The sequence below is a fragment of the Haliaeetus leucocephalus genome, unplaced genomic scaffold (genome assembly GCF_000737465.1).
Source record: "Haliaeetus leucocephalus isolate CR32 unplaced genomic scaffold, Haliaeetus_leucocephalus-4.0 Scaffold227, whole genome shotgun sequence".
Lineage (NCBI taxonomy): Eukaryota > Metazoa > Chordata > Aves > Accipitriformes > Accipitridae > Haliaeetus > Haliaeetus leucocephalus.
This window is the reverse complement of record NW_010972663.1, coordinates 364738-383708: the sequence shown is the minus strand read 5'-3', so window position 1 is coordinate 383708 and position 18971 is coordinate 364738.

Genomic DNA, 18971 nt, shown 5'->3' with positions numbered 1-18971 from the left:
CAGTAAGAGTTTTATGTGTTTCTCTGGTGGCCCTGCTCAGGACGGTTGATGCTGCAACTTCAGGAGGAGCTTTTCTTGTCTCATGGTGGCACTTCAAACACTAGTAGCCCTGCTCATCCTCAGAGATGAAGTTATAGGAGAGAAATCCCCACCCAGAGAGCTTACCACTGACGTGAACAGGATGGATAACAGCAGATCAGGAGCACAGGTAAAGCCGTCCTATGGGGTCTTGTGTTAACTGGCAACTGCTGTAAGAGCTGATGAGCTTGTGGACAATACAGTCTTCCCTCCCAGGCTTGCTTTGATAGAAAGGGTCACACAGAGCAGAATTTCTCAGCTCAGTAGATTTATTAGCAGTCCTTATATTTTAGGGAGGAGAAAAAGCCCCAAAGCTCTTCAAACTCAATCTTGGGTTGACTTGGTGCTAGAGGATGGAGGCTCACCCTTCATGGGCAATATCTTGGTGTAAAAGATTTTGGAGAGGCGTGTAATGCCACTGCGCTCTGAGCCAGAGCATGAAAGACCTGAAATCCCCCAAATTACTTTTGAAATGTTGAGAAGACATAATCAAACCTGTTCTCCAAGCGATGGTGCTCACACCATGGGCTGAGGTCCCCCTTCCACTGCCCACCACAGCATCTGGCTAGTTAGCTTTTGCTGGGGTAATTGGGATTTGAACCATACCCCGGTTCATTAACTGTGTTGCTTTATTTAGGAGGCACTCTGAATCAAAGAAAAGGGGAAAAATCAATTTATATTCTTAATTCTGTCAAACAGGACTGAATTTGCACACACCCTTCACCTTCACCCCATTTTACTGCTCAAACTAAGGTGACATCATGGGAAGAGCTCCTGCAAGTGCTTAAGAAGGTTTTCAACCCAGCTGAGGCATTTAGGTGGAAAAAAGACACTTTTCCCCTCATCTCCATGCTGGGAATATACTGTGAATGGTTTGAGGTACTTTCCCCCCCTATACTTTTTCTAATTCAATAGTTTATTTTAATTTTTTTTTTTAAAGCAGAAAATGTGTCATTTTCAGCAGTCTACATTTTTTCCACGCTTCAGTAATTTTCAAGGATTTACTTAAAAATGAGGATGACTCAGGAACTTTTATGGTGCAAGAGCTGTTAAAAGGACTGAACTAGGTTGGGAACAAGGATTGGTTTTAAAAATTCATGTTAAAGATTATTCTCTTAATGTTTTATTGAAATTCCTTCACAAATTGGAGGACTTCTGTACCTTGACATGCTCACTGTCATCTGTACCAGTTCAAAGTGAGTCTGGTTTTATTGTGATCATCAATTTGTCACCTCGTGCACGGGTGCATCTGATTTATACCTCCAACAGCTGGATCTTGTTCCACTTCTAGCCACTCAACTATGAGATATCTGCTGTCTCTTGGGTGCACATATATCCCTCAAATTCTCTTTTTTTTAAATTTGCATCAAGAAATGCACCAGTAAACCTGCAGTATCTATTTTGTCGCTTGTTTCTGTGAAATCAGAGTTAATAACTTGAGTGGTATGGTAAACGTCTGATTCTGCACAGGTTTATAACTGTAATTAAGCCGTTCTTCAAGCTGTCTATCAAGTGCTCTCTGAATAAGAAGGAAATTTTAATAGAATTGTCTGTGTAATCTTATTTCAGACTGTCCTTCCCCTTGCTGTAGCTTTAATTTAATTGCATCTGCTGCACACTTTGAACTTCTGCATCACCATCAGAAATGCATTCTGGGGAGAAAAATGGGAGAAAGTCAATTTGAGCAAACTCAAGAGTAGGGTGTATTTTGGGTTTGGTTTGTGTATTTTGGTTTTCTTGCTTTTTTGGGGGGGAGCTGAGGATTTAACAAGATCAGAACTGCATTTAAAATCTCCTCATCTGGTGCTCTTTCCCTGTGCACATGAATTTCCATTTTTATCCAATGTCACAGTTGTCCTGTTCTCACCAAGCCTTAAGGTTTCTGGGTCATTTGGTTTATAAAACAAGGTTTCTAACCTTGTTAGAAGGTAACAAGTTGGGTTATAACTTTGCAGAATCATGGCTGGTGCTAAACTTCAAAGGCAAAGCAAGGAAAAAAAAAGCAAAAACGGTGTGACTTGCCCAGGGTGCTGCAGATGGGACAGCAGGGGGGAAATGTCTATGCAGGAAGACTTTCTGCAAAACAGGAAGCAAAATACCACCCCCACCCCCCCAAACCAAGAAAGAAACAAAAAAACACCCACGCACCCCAAACAAGGGAAAAAAACAACCAAACAACAACAACAACAACAACAAAAAATGGGGGGGGCGGGGGGGGGTAAAAAAAACCCACAAAACAAAAACAAAAAAACCACCAGTGTCTGTCAGTAAAATGCTAAGAATTACAGCTATGTAAGTGTTTAGAAGTGGAAAATCAGAGTTTCCACGCAGCAACTGATTCCTTATGGACTTGAAGCCCATTTTTTTCCCCCTATGCACCCTAGATGATGTGCCTTATGCATATCTAACTGGCTTTAATTTGCCCAACCAAAAGAATTTCCCAACTCAACCCACTTCTTTCAGGCCAACCAGCACCATGAATCACTGGGTTTGGGGGAGTTTTCCTTCTCTTTAACTCACCATATGCTCCTCTCTCCTGGATAAGCTCTTCTGTTACAGATTTTGGTGCTCAAAAATAAAAAATTTCATCTGCTGATGAAATTAGAGATAGAGGATAATTCAGATTTCTAGTATTTCTGTATCAGTTTTTCTTGTGCCACATTGCCCATTTGAGAATCTCTTCCATATATCCTATTTCTTCAGTTGCAATACCAGCAAAACTTCACCTCCAGCAATTTTTATACTTTTTTTTTCTTCCCCAGGAATTTCCCTGGCTGCTCTGCTGTTTGTAAGCATTTCTCTGCCCCTTGCACAATACCCCCTCTCTTAAAATCAAACTTATGCCTTTTGTGCCCATGTAAGTCTAAGCCAGGCTTCTGGGAGGCAGTTCATAGGTGTGCTGCTTCCAGGTTGACCTTGAAAAGCTCTCAAATAGCCAAGACATTAGTCTTTAATGAATTGGAGAAGTGGCTGAGGGGGCTTGAGCTCATGCAGGAGTGTTTTATCTTTGTGATGGGAAAAGAGGGGCTTTTTCAGCTTAAGCCAGGCTTCTTGTATTTAGGCTCATTTTATAGCTTGCTATCCACTAAAATAGTAAATATAACATAAAATGCAGGTATACGATGAGGCAGAAGTTGTCTATTCTTCATTCACCCCAGTGATGTAGTATCTCCTGCCTGGGCTTACCTTGATTCAATATTACAAGAAAAAAAAGAAAAAAAAAAGTAGTGTGTCCTTTCTGAAAATCTCCCCTTGCCAAAATAGCTAATGATGTAAAACAGGCCTGAAAATTGGTCTGCAAGGAGGATATTGCATTGCATTTGCTTTGCACGTGGCTATTCTGCATCCAAGGGCAATGGAAGGTATAACGGCATGTTGGAAGGCAGCTTTCCAGGGGTGAAGAGGACCACATCTTTTCCACCTCCTCTCTGTATCTCTGCCATTTCTGGTCTGATTGCAAATAATCAGCTAAGGCTTAATATATATTTCTCTTCCCTGGAGCCATGGCAGCTGCAGAAGAATGTATGTCTGCTGCAACTAGCGTTAGGGAGGGCAGCAGAGGTCATAAATGTTTCTTGGAGCATTTTTTAGCATTATGGACCTTGCAAAAAAAAAGTGCATAAAGCACATGCAGCTGTGAAAGTGGGAGAGGAGAGTAGAAGGCGTGTTTTCCTCCTCTTAGTTCATGTCATTATTGCGGCCATATAAACTTTTAAGATGTTAGCAGAACTGCAAATTCACAATTTGTGGCCGTTTCCACTCTGAAATGCAAGTTTCCTTCCTCTAAAGCACAGAGCAAGATGGGGATTAAAAAAAACTTGCTGACCACCCCTACCCCTTTTTTCCCCACTTGCAGGGGATTTGTGGGTAACATTCACCCTCCTCACCCCATCAGCATCTCACATCTGCGTGGGGAACCAGGGTGACTTTGGCTAAACCAGGTTGGTCACACCAGTGCCACAAATGATCACTGAACATCTCTAATTAAGTGTCCACAGCTTGAACTCCCCATGGTGCATGTGGATGACTTGCAAATAAAAATGACAGGGCAGGTAGTTTTATCTCTCTCATACCGGCTTTTATTATTTCTAGCTTAATTATGCACAAGGCTCTCCTGTGCTTAGTGAAGAGCCACAATTTTAGCGTTAATTATCTCAAATCTACAGTGCCTGTGGGTTAATCTTCCAGAAGACCTCCTGCAATGCTGCAAACAAAACCAAAAACAGAATAACCCCAAAAAACCAAAACAACAACAACAAAAAAACCCTTCCTGTTTAATCTGCACACACCCACTGCATCGGTCTTCTAAGGGCTTGCTCTTTGGTGGGGACTTGGATGGGAGGTAGTGATTTCCCACCAGCTGAAAGAGCAACCTGGTAGTTATTCTGCATCGAAAGGATGCTGGATGGGAAGGTGGGAGTCCTGTCCCTGAACTTGCTTTTGCTTCGGAGGAGATTTATTTACATAATAAATCATCAAAAAAACCCCATGTGGTGGCCAGTAGCTTGGGTACTCAGGTTCTTCTTGGCTTTTGCAAAGCTCCTCTTGTCTGCATGCTACCTAATTTTCTATGTGGAAGAATTAGTAGCATCCTAGAAACAACTGGCAGCAGAAAGAAAATCCCATTTATCAGGCCATTTAGTAAAAAGCTGCCATGCTCTGTCTTTTTCCCCTCTCTTCAGACCTGGGCTACTTCTTCCCTAGCATGCACTGGGTGGCTTTCCGCAGTATGGGCTGTGCCAGGAAAGGTGTAAGGAAAAATGTTTCTCTGGGCAGCTGTAATTCAGCTGATTTATCATATCTTTGAAACGAAAAAGTGCAATTAATGGCTACAGTGAAGGAAAAAATGTCATGCATTTGTAGCACTTGATCTCTAGAGGTAAAAGCCCCTTTATCATCTGACAAAAATATCAGCTGTGTATAAGCTAAATGGATCATTAAATGTGCTATAAAGTATTTAAAAGACCATTAAAGAAGAAGAGAGGGTTAGGCTGAGAGGGAAGGAAGAAAAATAGGGTTGGAGAAGAAAGAGAAAAAAATGTAACTGGGTGCATCCATCAGAATCTGCATCTTCTGATGATGGGATCTGGCCAAACCTACATGACGCTCCGCTTCTCCCAGTCCTTGTCTCTACAATGCACAGGCTGTCTCCTTGCTGGGAAAAGGGCTGGGATGCTGAACCTGATGTGATGGAGGCATAGTTCCCTGGGAGGTCAGCTGCCATTGCTCATCCTCTCTGCAGGAGCTTGCCATGTCCTTCCTCAAAGATTAAATTTGCCCAGAGTCTGGGGGTTTTTGACCCCCATGGGTTTTATAAGCCTTTGAAGAAAAAAGGAGGAAAACAACCTTTCAAGGATCCCTTTAACCCCAACAACCCCCCCCCAGGGTCGGTTTTTACTCACAGCTTGAGTAAAACCTTGAGTTTACATTCACTCCTGTTCCTAATGCATGTGGGCATCAACGTCCCATTCCTCACGCAGACACTAAATCGGTGCAAAGTGGGATGAAATATTCCCAGTTTGATCAAGAAGCAAAACTCTGCTTTCCTTCCGATGTGAACAAGCATGCTGCATGCATAACAATAGGAAATATTGGTCCCATCTGTGCAACGCAGCACTGTGCATGCATCCACATCAATGCAGGTGCAAGCTGGGCTTCATTTCAAATTGCAACCTGAATTTCCCCAGTTTGGAGGAAGTCTTTGCGTAGCCCCCTCGAAATTCTGACTCTGCAGCACAGGGTGAAGCTCAATAATTGGTCCTCCATGGTTTTTCAGGTGGAAGTAATCTAAACTAGTCCGCCTTGCTGCTTTGCACCAGTTGAGTATCTGAAAAAGAAGAATAATTTGAATAACTGTAATTATAACACAGTTATACGGTTCTTTGTTAGACCAAGGCTGCTCGGTCCTAAGCCAGGAGTGCTGCATGGAAAAGTTGATGCCCAGATCTCAGGAGGGACAATAAAGGCTGGAAAAAATTCATGGAAACAGTGAGGATGCTTAGGAGTTCAAGGCCCAGAGCCAATTTTCAGAGCCTGTACGAGGATGCGCTCGTTAGCGTGAATTTCTCATCGCCCCATGCAGGGGGTTGACAGCAAAGGGCAGGAGGTGGCTATGAGGACTCCAGCAAGCTCCCTTAGTTTATTTTCTCTCTTGAGCTTGCCAGAGAGAGGGAAAAGTGGATGGAGATGATGAAAAATTAAATGCACCAGCTTTTTTGACATGTGTGCATCTCCTTGTGCAGCAACGCGCGCAAGTTCCTCTTGGCCTTTTGAAATGAGGCTTTCATAACCTTTAGAAATGAAAAGATGTTTTTAGCAAAGGGCTCCTGGAAGGATGACAAAATACTGAATCGTTCTGTCACTCCACAGGCTAGTTTCAATCAGCTTTCATGTTGCATTTCTATATATTCAGTTAATATGCTCTTTTTGAGACATCTGTGCAAATGCACTCCATGCAAAGACTACAAAAGTAGAAGGTGTGTCCAACTGGACTGGTGGGACCTGTACCTAAAATCCAACATGCGTGAAGTACAACAGAGAGATCAACAGTTCTGGTATGAAGATGATGAGCCTGGTGTCGGTCCTCCAGCTGAAATGATGCTTCATGTATGTGCTGTTCAATACGGTCTTTTTCACTGCAAAGAAATGCCAAAAGACCAGATCTGGGCAATGTCCCACCTCTCCTTTTTACCTGCCCGTAGCAGCAGATGGCAAAGTCACAAGGCATCATTATGAAGATCTGCTTTGCCTTGCTTCAAATGCTGGGCTGTAACCTCTCATGCAGCATTTCCCGCAGTGCTGGGAATTATACAGTAGTTTTCTCTGCTGACTTTTAATAAAATGTTTGCTGCTAAACTGTGTCCTTTCTTCCTGCAGAGTTAATTCCTTACCCTTAAGAGGACACTGATCTGTCATTCATCTATTTCCAGGGCTTTGGCTGAACCATGGACTGCTTGAGAAGCACCTACGAAGCCTAGAAAACACAAAATCTTAATTTCAAGAGCAAGTCGTGCTCCTCAGAGTCCCAAGATCTGATTTTTCAGAGGCGCTAGACCAGACAGGCATGCATCAGTCATCTCTGGTTGGTCTCACCTGCGGCTTCCAGGGATAGTTGCCCATAACCCTTACCATGGTCTTTAAACACATGAAAATGGTGCTAGACTCCCTGGTTGACTCCTCCTTGTCTTGACCCTTCAGATGTTTGGTTCAGCCTCTCCAGGAAGAACTAGGTGGCTTCTTAGGAGAATTAAGGGAGAATAAGTAGAACTGGTTAATTAACATCAGAATTAGCTAACTATCAGAAATGATGAAAAATAGTGGCTGCCCCCAAAGTTCGAAACATTCCCTTTAGTTAAGCTTGTAACTAAGCTTACCTTAAGTTTTGTCTGAGCTCATAAGTTGGGGGTAGATAGATGAGATCCTCTGCCATGGAATACCCTGCAGGTTAAGTGGGATGATCCAATACTCGTCACCAGCCTGACGACCTAGATGTCAATTAGTAGTGAGGTTTTACGCTGCTGCCTATCACCATAGCAGCCAGAGCACCCTGGGCACAAAATCAATACTAATTGCAAAATCCCTGGTGACTCTTGGCACCTTGACATGGGTTTAGCAGCTTCATGCTAAGTGTGTCTCGCCTTGGGTTTGCCCTCAGGTTCCTGGAGACGTTGGTATTGGTGGTGTGCTTTTGCACGCAATTTAAAAAAAATTTTTCTTTTCCTATTTTTTTCCAGCAGGCTCCTCTCGCCTCCTGCAGAATCTGCCTCTCCTTGTTTGCTTGCACAGCTTGTATCGTGACACCGAGGTTATCTGATGGGTGGTTGTGGCTGCATCTTCCACAGGTGGATGCTCTTCACTCTGTGGTAAGTACAGTCCACAGCTTGCAGCAGATTGAAAGTCTTCAGTGGCTGCCACCTTTGTACCATCACTGAGGTTTAGCATTTACCTTTGACACATCAAATTTACTCTCCCATGACCCTCATTTATCCATGGAGTTGGCAGGCTGTGGATGGTGATGGGTTTGCAATGTTTGTGAATGGAGGAAAGCAGGACAGCTATAGTGGGGGGTGTGTGTATATAAATATATATTTTATTTATTTATTGACATATATATATATATATATATATATATATAAAGTGCTGCTAGTAGCTCTGAAGATGCAGAGGGAGAAGAAATCACCCTCAGGCTTTGCAAGAATTTTAAATGGATGCATTTGAAAAAGCTCTGGAAGAGAGGATGACACTATTTGCAGCTTCTTCTGGAGCGTGATCTGCTGTTCATAGGCTCAGCCCCAATGAAAAAGGCCTTTTCGGGGCCATCCCTGTAAATCTTGTTGATGCTCTGCCGAAGGGTGCAACTCAGGGCTCGCAACTCCATCGTGGCAGGTTCTGGACACGTTTCTCCTCGTCCAGCAGCAGCAGCAGCACAGGATGATTGAGGCAGGAGCTCTTGCAGGGTTTTTCTTTCCACAGCAGCTTTTCCTGAATAATCCCATTTTTTGGACACTGCGTAGAAACAGCAAAATTCCTTTAATTCACCACACACACACACACTCTTAATCCAAATTAATCTGTGAGTGTCGATGAGTCCTCAGGCTACAGCCCTTCCCCTTCTCTCAGGTTTCACAAGTACCTGGGCAAAGCTAATAAAACTGGACATCCCTGGTTTTCAAAAGCACTGTTCTCAAGATTATACTCTCTTATTGTCAAGTTAATAAAATGTTCTGGTTTTGATGTCCTTCCCTTGCTAAATAGTTTATGGGAGACTGTAAAAGCCTGACTGCCCCCAAAAAACCTCTCTTCATTCCCTTCCCTATCTTGTCTCCTCTTACGAGATAACAGATGCAGAGCATCAAAGTCATGGAGCTGTTTGAAAAAGATAATGGCTTTGGCAGAAATGGGCAGAGCTGTGGCTTTTTAGTGTGTAATTTTATGGATGTGAGTGTTAAAGAGCTCCAGCAATTAATTTTTTTTTATGCTTGGCTTAATGAGCGGCCCCTCTGAGAGTAGAGGTGCTCAGGAAAGTGTAAAGGGTGAGACTTTTGGAAGGAAGAAAAAGGGCTTTGGGGCCAAATTGAGTTGTTATTGTTGTTGTTGTTGTTGTTTGTTTATTTTTATTAATTTTTTTTAAAGGCTTATTTTGTATTTGTTCTATACTCAAAAATACTTGACACCAGCAAGGGCCACCCAGCAAAGAGCCCAAAACTCCAGAGCCACTGAAATGTCCTGTTGAATTCACCATTACCAGGACTTTTGGACCAAAGATGCTGCTGGAACTGTAGGGAAAAAAAGTTGATTTATCAGTGCAGTGACCCTTAAAAGGACCCACCTCCCCCATTCCTTCTATTTCTTGATGCTCCGCTCACCTCTGCCTGCAGTGAATGGGTTGGAGCATAGCGATGCTGCATTTCGGTGATGGCTTTTTCCACCCCTCCTATTGTCTCTGGGGTGTGGAGGGCAGCTTTTACTAGAGGCAAGATTTACAGGCTGCTCGTGAGGTGTCAGATATCTAATTCCCACGTGGTTTGTGACAAGGAGCTTGCACAGTCTCCTGAAAATGCTGATATTCCTGGGAAAAAGCAGGGAATGTTTTTTTCTTTTTTCACCTTTTTAAATTTGTGCTCAGCTCAACAAAAACATTAAAAAATAAAAATTGGATAGAAATAGAAATAAACAGAAATAAACAGAAAAGAAAAGAAAAGAAAAGAAAAGAAAAGAAAAGAAAAGAAAAGAAAAGAAAAGAAAAGAAAAGAAAAGAAAAGAAAAGAAAAGAAAAGAGAAAAAAAGGAGAACAGGGGAAAAAATTAGTTAAATTCTTCATCAGTCTTTAATTTCAAGTATATTTCTAGTTTGTTTTCTGAAGATGTAAACAGGATTGGCAAAGCTGTGGACGGTACAGGCAAGAGGCTTTAAATTACCATGCGGCAGAGGGAGCAGTCTCACATTTCACATTAAGAGATGATAAAGGGATGGGTTGTGGGTGGGGATTTTTTTAAAGATATAAACAGACTGAGTGAGTTCTTGACCTTCAGGGCAGGGTGCAGAACATCTAATCACATCTTTTTGAAGCAGTGTTTCTGCACAGTGCCCAGAAAGCCACATGGATAGCGGTCCTACAAGCCCAGGCTGCCTCAAAAAAATACATCCCAGTCAAAAAAAACCCACATCCCAGAAGCATTTGGTCCAGAGCAACCGGCATCTCAGCAAACCGCAGTGGGCTTGACTCCCACTTCGGGGGTTTATTTCTCCATTCAAGGAGCGGGTGCAGCCCAGTGGTTGGAGCAAAGAGCTGAGCAGAGTCTCCATCCTTGGCGACATCCAAAAGCCATCTGGATGTGGTCCTGGGCATCCAGCTCTAGGTGGCCCTGGTTGGACCAGATGACCTTCAGAGGTCCCTTCCCACGTCAACCACGCTGTGACTGAGCATCCTTTGGGATCCCATGCTCTCTTCCCATCGCTCTCTTACACCTCTTGCGTTTTGGGGTCTAGACCACTGCAAGCAGTCCCATCAGCTGCCATTCTTGGGGTGGCACTAGAAAGCACTTTGGGCTCCTCAAAAAAGATGGGTTAGAGAAGAGCCAAGGATTTACATTCTGTAAATGCTTTTAGGGTGCCCACGCCATCGAGAAGTGGCTGTAGGTGACTACCTGGAGAGCCAAAGGCAAGCAGATGTAATGCCAGCTGTGTTGCTCCTTTGTCTGCTTTTGCCCCATTTAAAACCCACTCATTTTCAAAACTCTCATAGGTTTGAGCTGACCAGGACAAAAATCATCATATTTCCCAGACTGAGGATTTTCATTGCATTTTTGAAACCTCCAGTTGGTTTTAGGGCCCTGTTGCATGAAAGGAAAGCCTGATCTTGCAAGCTAGAGGCTATAATGGCAGTGGCTTTGTGTGTCTGTGATGGCAAAATGCTTTTTAAAATGCCATTATGCATTCTTCTTTAATACAACATGATGTTTTTGAGGGGCAAGACTGGTTTGGGGACTGACTTAGTTTTTATCCAGCACATGCTCGCTGATCCATCCTCCTTCCTTATACAAGAGGGTATCTGAGGACAGAAGGACTCATCTCCCCTTTCTGTGCATTTTAAATATCCTCATTAAGGACAAGGACTCTGCTAATAGGTAATTAACCCTGAATACCTGCATTTAAATAAATACATACATACATACATAAGAATTGCATAATCTCTCAGAGCAAGTTGGTGAAACTCAATCTGTTCTGACCATGCATATCCACCCCAGGTTTGGGGGGGAGCGGTTGTTTGCTTGTGATCTTCACCTATCTGCTGGATTTGCTCTTTCTTTTGCTTATTCAACAAATGCACGATGATTTTTGGAAAAGGGAACTAATGGGATAGTCTCCTCTCAGACATGTTGCCTTGGCTTTCACGCATATCAGATCAATACAATGTTAGATCTGTACAAGCCTTTGAACAAGAGCTAAATTTGGAAGCTTTAGATGTTGGCTTGCAAAGCGACTGCTGTGCTAAATCATTACGCCTGTGCGTGCACACACAGTTTATCATTCTGTGTGTGCTGCCTAGATCAAATCTTGTTGCTTTATCAAGGGGACAGGAAGATTGGATGAGGATGTATTTATGGTAGGATTATCCGGCTGCCTATTGATTTAATTTTTTTTTAAATTATATTCTTTTTTAATTTTTTTTTTCCCATGAGTAGTGTCCTGATTGTAGGCGAAGAGTGATGGGATCTGAGTAAGAGTAAATTGGTACCAGAAAGCAAGGGTCCTGAAAAAATATCCCCAGTCTTCATGGATTGTGGAAGACCATAGGGTCAGTTGGATGGCTGCTCTTAGCTAAAAACTATATCCTCGTGTACTTGTTAGCTAAAAAACTATTATCCTCAGGTTCTCATTATGTGTGGTCAGCATCTCTTGTTCTCCTGCTTTCTCCCACGTCAGAGGAGCTGCATTTCCTCTTCATATGCTGCTTGGGTCTAACATGTAAACCACCAATGTGCTCCAGAGCTTTGCAGAAGGATGAAGCTGTACCCCAAGGACATGCATCAGCGCATTGTGGTCTATCTGCTCTGGGCTTTGCTGAGCATCTCTCTCTCCCTACAAGACCTCCCATCCTCAGCAAATACCTGCAGATTCACATCTGCAAGGAGGAATCTGGGCCATCTAGCCCCATGGATGCTTATCCCATTAGTGCTGCCATCATGTGTAAGTACCAGGGGTAGTTGCCCCAAATTTGTTTCTAATTGTACTTTTTCAGCCTTTGGGAAGTAGCTGGGATCTAATGAAGGTATTTTTCTTAGCAAAAGTGTTGTGTTTCATTTGTGTTCTGCGCTGCAGGGAGATTGTCCTGCCTTATCAGCTGGGATGGTATCTTTGCAAGAAGAAATTGCAAGCTTCTCCCTTCTGGACTTGGAAAGCCCAGGAGGTGACTTGGCCCCTCCAGCAACAAGCTTCATTTCCACCACTTTCCTTCAAGCTCCTTGTCTTGCTGCCTCCTGAAGCATCCACCAAGGAGAAGTAATCATGGAAGAAAAGTTAAGCAAAATTCCAGCTTTATTACCTGCTTCAATGGGCCTCTGTCAACCTCCTACGACACTGCTGGAGAAGCATCTCTAGGGTGAATTTGATGAAGATCTCAGCCTGGCTTGTCTATCTAATTAATCCTGAAGCTGCAATCCTACAGAAAATATGCGTGATGCTGCAAAACTATACAGGTTGTTGAGGGGAGCGAAGCTGGAGTGAAGGTGTTTGCAAAGTCAGAGCAAGGTTGCAGGGGTCAGTAAGCTGCAGGTCTGCATGTGCAAACACCAGAGAGGCATGAAGCAAAGCAAATAGTCAGTGCCCTGCAGGGTTTGGCAGATTTTATCCCTGAATCCAGGAAGAAGGGGAGAAAAAAAACTGATTAATTAATAATTAATATTATTTCCAAGCCCATTCTGATCATCTCCAATGTACAGGGAGGGAGAGAAACTCCTGCTGCCCTATCCCTAAGCGGGAAGGGTACGTGAACAAGGACATGTGCTTTTCCAGAGGCTTTTGAGAGCTTGTCCTGGTTTCAGCTGGGATGTAGTTAGCTGTCTTCCTAGTAGCTGGTACAGCGCTATGTTTTGAGTTCAGTATGTGAAGAATGTTGATAACACTGAGGTTTTCAGTTGTTGCTCAGTAGTTTTTAGACTACAGTCAAGGATTTTTCAGCTTCTCATGCCCAGCCAGGGCACCTGACCCAAACTGGCCAACAGTGTATTCCATACCATGTGATGTCCCATCTAGTTTAGGAACTGGGAAGTGGGGGGGGCAGGGGTTTCGCCGCTTGGGGACTGGCTGGGTGTCGGTCGGCGGGTGGTGAGCAATTGCCCTGCGCATCATTTGTACATTTCAATCCTTTTATTACTACTGTTGTCATTTTATTAGTGTTATCATTATCATTATTAGTCTCTTCTTTTCTGTTCTATTAAATCGTTCTTATCTCAACCCAGGAGTTTTACTTCTTTTCCTGATTTTCTCCCCCATCCCACTGGATGGGGGGGGGGTGAGTGAGCGGCTGGGTGGTGCTTAGTTGCTGGCTGGGGTTAAACCACGACAGAGCTCTTGCATGTTATCACCAAGCACTCAGTCCTACAGCAAACCCAAAGGCAGAGGCTCTCCTCTTTGTGTCCCTGACTCCTAGCTCCATCACGCTTCTTCTCAGCTCTTGCCTTGTACAGGGAAGACCCTCTGGTGACACAGGAATGACGGCAGCTTGGAAACAATGTCTGATATTTGGTTTAATCAAACTCACTGGTTTGCGGCTTGTCGTGCCCATGGGATGCATGGCACGGCACTACGGGAGGGGAAAGGGCTTTGGAAAGGGTTTGGGGAGCAAAACACCTGTGCTGATTGCTGCATGATAGTGGCCAATGGGCAAAAGGCGTTCATGGCTTGGCTTGCTTTGGTGGTGATGGATACTTTTGGGGGAGGTAGGTACAAGACTGCCAGTGACTTTCCTACCCTTAGCCCTTCCCTCTGAGCCATTGGGTCATGCAGTTATGGGCTCTTCTGATGGCTGAAGATGGGAAAGCCATGCCAGATAAGTGGTCTGACTCAAAATGGGAGGTTTTTGCAGCTGCTTTGCAGAGGATGAGGTCATGGTGTGAGGAAAACTCCATCCACATCTTATATACCATGGTAAAATGTAGCTCTTATTTTGATGATGCTCAGCAGCTGCTTCACAGCTGCATGCAGGAATCTGCCGTAGTCGAGTGACATTTTTCAGGGAATTTATCTCCAAGGGGAAGCGTGAGTTCAAAGCAAATCAGAAATTAAATGGCACTTGAAAGCCGTTGGCGCTGGCGCAGTTGAGTTGAGACAACTGCGTTCAGGTTGTGCCCATGAACCCTTCAAAAATCCAGGCGAGGTTTTTGCAAAGCAGCCCAGAGCTTTTGCTGATTTTTTTTCTTGTCTCATTAAAAGAGAGATGTGTGGTTGCTTTTCCTTTCTATGCTTCGCTCCGCATAACAAACCCATTCTCTGACCACTTAAGAAGTGGCAAGGACACAGCTCTGCAAAGCCCTTTCAATTAAATCAGCAGAGGAGAGCTGAGCGACAAGAAAATGTGATGCTTCGTCTATTTAATCAAGATCATCTCTGGCCACTGTTTGCTTACACAAGGGTAGAAGTAGCAGACAAGGTCCCTTGTAGGGGATGGAGAGCACAGTGTCTATCCTGCGTGCCTTTGCTGGCTGGAGAAACCCTTGCATGGGCATTTTCCAGGGGATTTGCTCCTGTTTTACCAACAGATTTAGAAGGAAAACAGCTGATCCAGGCCAAATTCAGACTTTTTTACTCTTTTTTTCCCCTCCCATGTCCCCTATAGCCACCCCTGGGGCATGGAGGGGTGAAACCTGGGTCTGCTCTTCCATCCCTTGCTTCCCTCCAGCAGCTGCAGAAGGACGGTGCTTTCTAACTCATCCAGGAAGCCAATTAGATTGTATCTATGCTACGAGTAAGACATTTTTGAGGTTGAGACCTTCCCTGAGCTCTGTGCTTCCTGCAACTCTCAAACCTGAATCCTGAGCAAAGGGTCATTGCTACTGAGCAAACTCAATTCAGTTGGCTTGACCCAAATCCAAGCCCATTCCCCCCAACTCATTGCAGATGAGCTAAAAAGGTTTGCTGGCTGAGAAAAAAGACATCCTGGTGTCCCAACCTGCCAAGGAAACCTTTCTCTGGGACGCTGAGGGATTGTAGTTGGCTTTCTTCTATGGCTTTGATCATTCATTCTCCATTAAGGACTGAGATGGTTCTTTGGGGCAGCTTCTGCAGGTGATATTTGCATGCTTACACACATAATTACAAATATGGGTGCATTTAAAAAAATATACAGAGTGGTTCCTGGTGTGGAAATACTGTGTGTAGACCAAAGGCTTCTGCTTACAGGTGGGCAGCCTTCACCATGTTGCAGGAGGTGCAGTGAGCCTCTAAGAAGGCAATGGTTTGAGGAACAATAACAGCAATCGTGTCATCTCCAGGTCTATGTTTTTTGGTCCCAGCAGTATTAAGAGATGTGAAAGTATATGACATGAAAAGATAGCGCCGTCTGCTAGGTGACTTAGTCCAGCCCAAAGTGAAAGCAAATTAAATTATTTGAAGCGTGTAGAGCTTTCTTGAAGGCACTTGCTATTGCAGGAGGCAGCCTGTGGTTGCACAGTTTGAGCTTGCTTTTGGAGGACCAGCCCACCTGCATTTCATGGGATGCACTGCCAGTCCTCACCAGTATCTACTGGTAAGGGAGATCATTGCAGCAACAAGCTGGTTTGAGGGACCTGTGGGATAATTAGAAAAATAGACACATAGTGAACAAGAGACACAATGGGACTGTTCAATCTGTGAGCCAGAGGCCTCTGCAAGCGGCAGGCCTCAAGGACGTAGCAAAGGCTAACTGTTGCTACAAAGTTTGATGAAATCAGCACAAAAAGCTGAACAAGTTGGGCCTACGTGACTGAAAGCAGGACACCAGGCAAGACACAGACAGGAGGAATCATTTGCGTGATCAGAAGACCTTATCCAATCAAACTATTGCTTTAGGCGCGTGAACAGCACGTGTTAACCAATCAGTAGATGGCTTGCGCATGGTTATGGTATATAACTGAATGTTACACAGCAAATAAACGGAGAAATCGCTTGATCCACAGTATCTGTGTTAGTCTGTTTCTCCCCAGGGCGAGTCCCTGGCAATGCGTCATTTCTCCTGGACTGTCGTGACGGGAAAGAGCGACAGGGACCTTCAAACTAGTGGCATGTTGGAGCGAGTATTAATAAGAAGGCAATTAAGAAAACGAGTTTACAATGCAGCTGCAGATGACAGCTTTATCTGAAGCTGTCTCAGAAAAGCCCATGTTAACCTGCCATAATCTGGCATGCTTAGAGCAATAAAATATCTGGAGGTGTTGGAGTGCCAAACAAGATCCTTCATGGCATGGATGCTCTTGCAGGAGAGGGGAACTGTAAGTGTTATCCAGAAAATCCCTGTGCAGCTGTAGTAATAATTGGGTTAGGTTGCTCGGATGCTGGAGGGAGGTCAATGGGAGGAGAAAAAGATGTTTGGTTTTATGCCAGGTATCTGCAGCATTACACCATTGCTCGTCTGGTCACCTAATAAAGAGAAATGCGCTGGCAGAGGGTAACTGATGTTCTCTGGAAGAGGTGATGTATATCACAACAGACCCGTGCTGCCAAATTTATGGCCTGCCATATGTCAAGGCGTATATTTCCTCCTCAGCATTGTCTGAGGTAGAAGGTGGTTAATGATTCCCCATCTCTTCCTACTGAACAAAGCAGTACACAAGCTGTGAGCTACAGCCCACACGGTGCTGCTTGAGATGACCTTGGGTGTGGTGTTTTTAGGCTGGACTTATAGGATACTCGGGTTTTATTAAGAGGAGCTTTTGAGGCAAGGTCAGTGCTGTGCAGGGGATGCAAGATGAGCGGTCTTGCATAGCAGGACGTGTACAACCCTTGGTCCTCTGAAAATCTGCTATTAGAGCATGGTTGAGGTGGGTAGGGACTTCTGGAGGTCATCTGATCCAACCAGGGCCACCTATTGCTTGTTGCCCAGAACCACATCCAGATGGCTTTTGAATACCTCCCAGGATGGAGAGTCCACCACCTCCTTGGGCAACCTGTGCCAGTGCTGTCACCCTGACAGTAAAAAAGTGTTTCTTGATGTTCAGAGGGAACCTCCTGTGTTTCAGTGTGTGCCCATTGCCTCTTGGTCCCACCACTGGGTACCACTGGGAAGATCCTGACTCTGTCCTCTCTGCCACCTCATTTATACAGATTGATGAGATCCCCCCAAACCTTCTCTTCTCCAGGCTGTGTAGTCCCACCTCCTGCAGCCTTTTGTCATGACAGAGATGCTCCAGTCCCTTCATCACCTCCATGGCCCTTTGTTGGACTCTCTCCAGTATGTCCGTGTCTGTCTTGTACTGGGGAGCCCTGAACTGGACACAGGACTCCAGATGTGTCTTCACCAGTGCTGAATAGAGAAGGATCACTTCCCTCAACCTGCTGGCAATACTTAATGCAGCCCAGGAGACGGTTGTTCTTCTTTGCAGTGAGGGCACATTGCTGGTTCATGGTCAACTTGGTGTCCACCAGTACCCCCAGGTCCTTCTCTGCCGAGCTGCTTTCCAGCTGGGTGATCCCCAGCCTAGAGAGGTGCTCCCCAGTTCCTCCCTGGAGGCTGGACTTTGCTCTTCTTGTTGAACTTCATGAGTTCCTGTCCAGTCTTCAACTCGACGTTCTTGTTGACCACAGCAGACTGTAAATTGCTGCCATGTTGCCTTTCTGTTGCAGTAGCACCAAGGAGAAGGAGGTGGAGAGGAGACGAGGAGGTTCTCCCATAGAAACAGGAGCTGAAGAACTCAATCTTGTGTTTTGTAGTGGAAAAGACTATAGGATTTTAATCAGCAACTTGGTATTTGCCCTTTTGCTGGAGCAGCAAGATGCTTGACCTTGTCGTGCAAACTGATAAATGCCAGAGACACGTATTAGTTTTCCTGGGTCATCTCCATAGATTAGATGGGTTTGAGGTGTGAAAACACTAGGAGGAGAGGAGCATAAAAGCTGTATAGCTCACAGGGGAGGCTTATGACCCTCGCTTTGTACGCGACGCAGGGAAAACCGGAGAGCTGATATGAACGTTACGCCATCACGGTGCTCAGCTGCCAAAGTTATGTGACCTTTTGTAGGAAAAGGTGCTTTTGTTAAGCTGAAAAAAAAAAAGGAGATATTTGATGAAAGGTGGGGAAAAGTCTGGAGACTGCTGCTGCATGCAAGCTCTCCTGCTTTCACCTCAAAAAAAACCCCTAGGGAGAATATGTAATTGCTCTTGCATTATCCTCCACGCCTGGCCCCCTTGTTAGCCTCCTAATGAACTTTCTGCAAGACCGTGAGGAATATTACCAGTGGACTCATTTGTACATCCAAAGGCTTCACCAAGGAGCAAAGTCTTGGTCAAGCCATCGGCCTCTCTCACTGCTTACCACACTACTTTTATTTTGCTTGTTTTCCTGCGATGCAAACTTTTCTCCCCATCACAAGGGTTTGTTGAGCTGCATCGTTAATTTAGTGTGTCAAAGCAATGAAAAATGTATGCCTGCTCCTGGCAGCTTTGAGCCCAGACTTGTTTCCTCCTCTTACCTTATTTCTACTGCGATTATTATTCAGACAGCAGTTGAGCTCCACAAAACTATCAGGAGGAGAATACAAACTAATATGAGGCTTGAGTGATCTGCAGGATAGCTTCACCCTGGGGTTTGGTCTGCTGGGTGGGCTGTCCTCATCCTACACGGATGGAGAAGAGGAGAAGGTAGGTGGGCTGTCCTCATCCTACATGGATGGAGCAGAGGAGAAGGTGGGTGGGCTCTGCT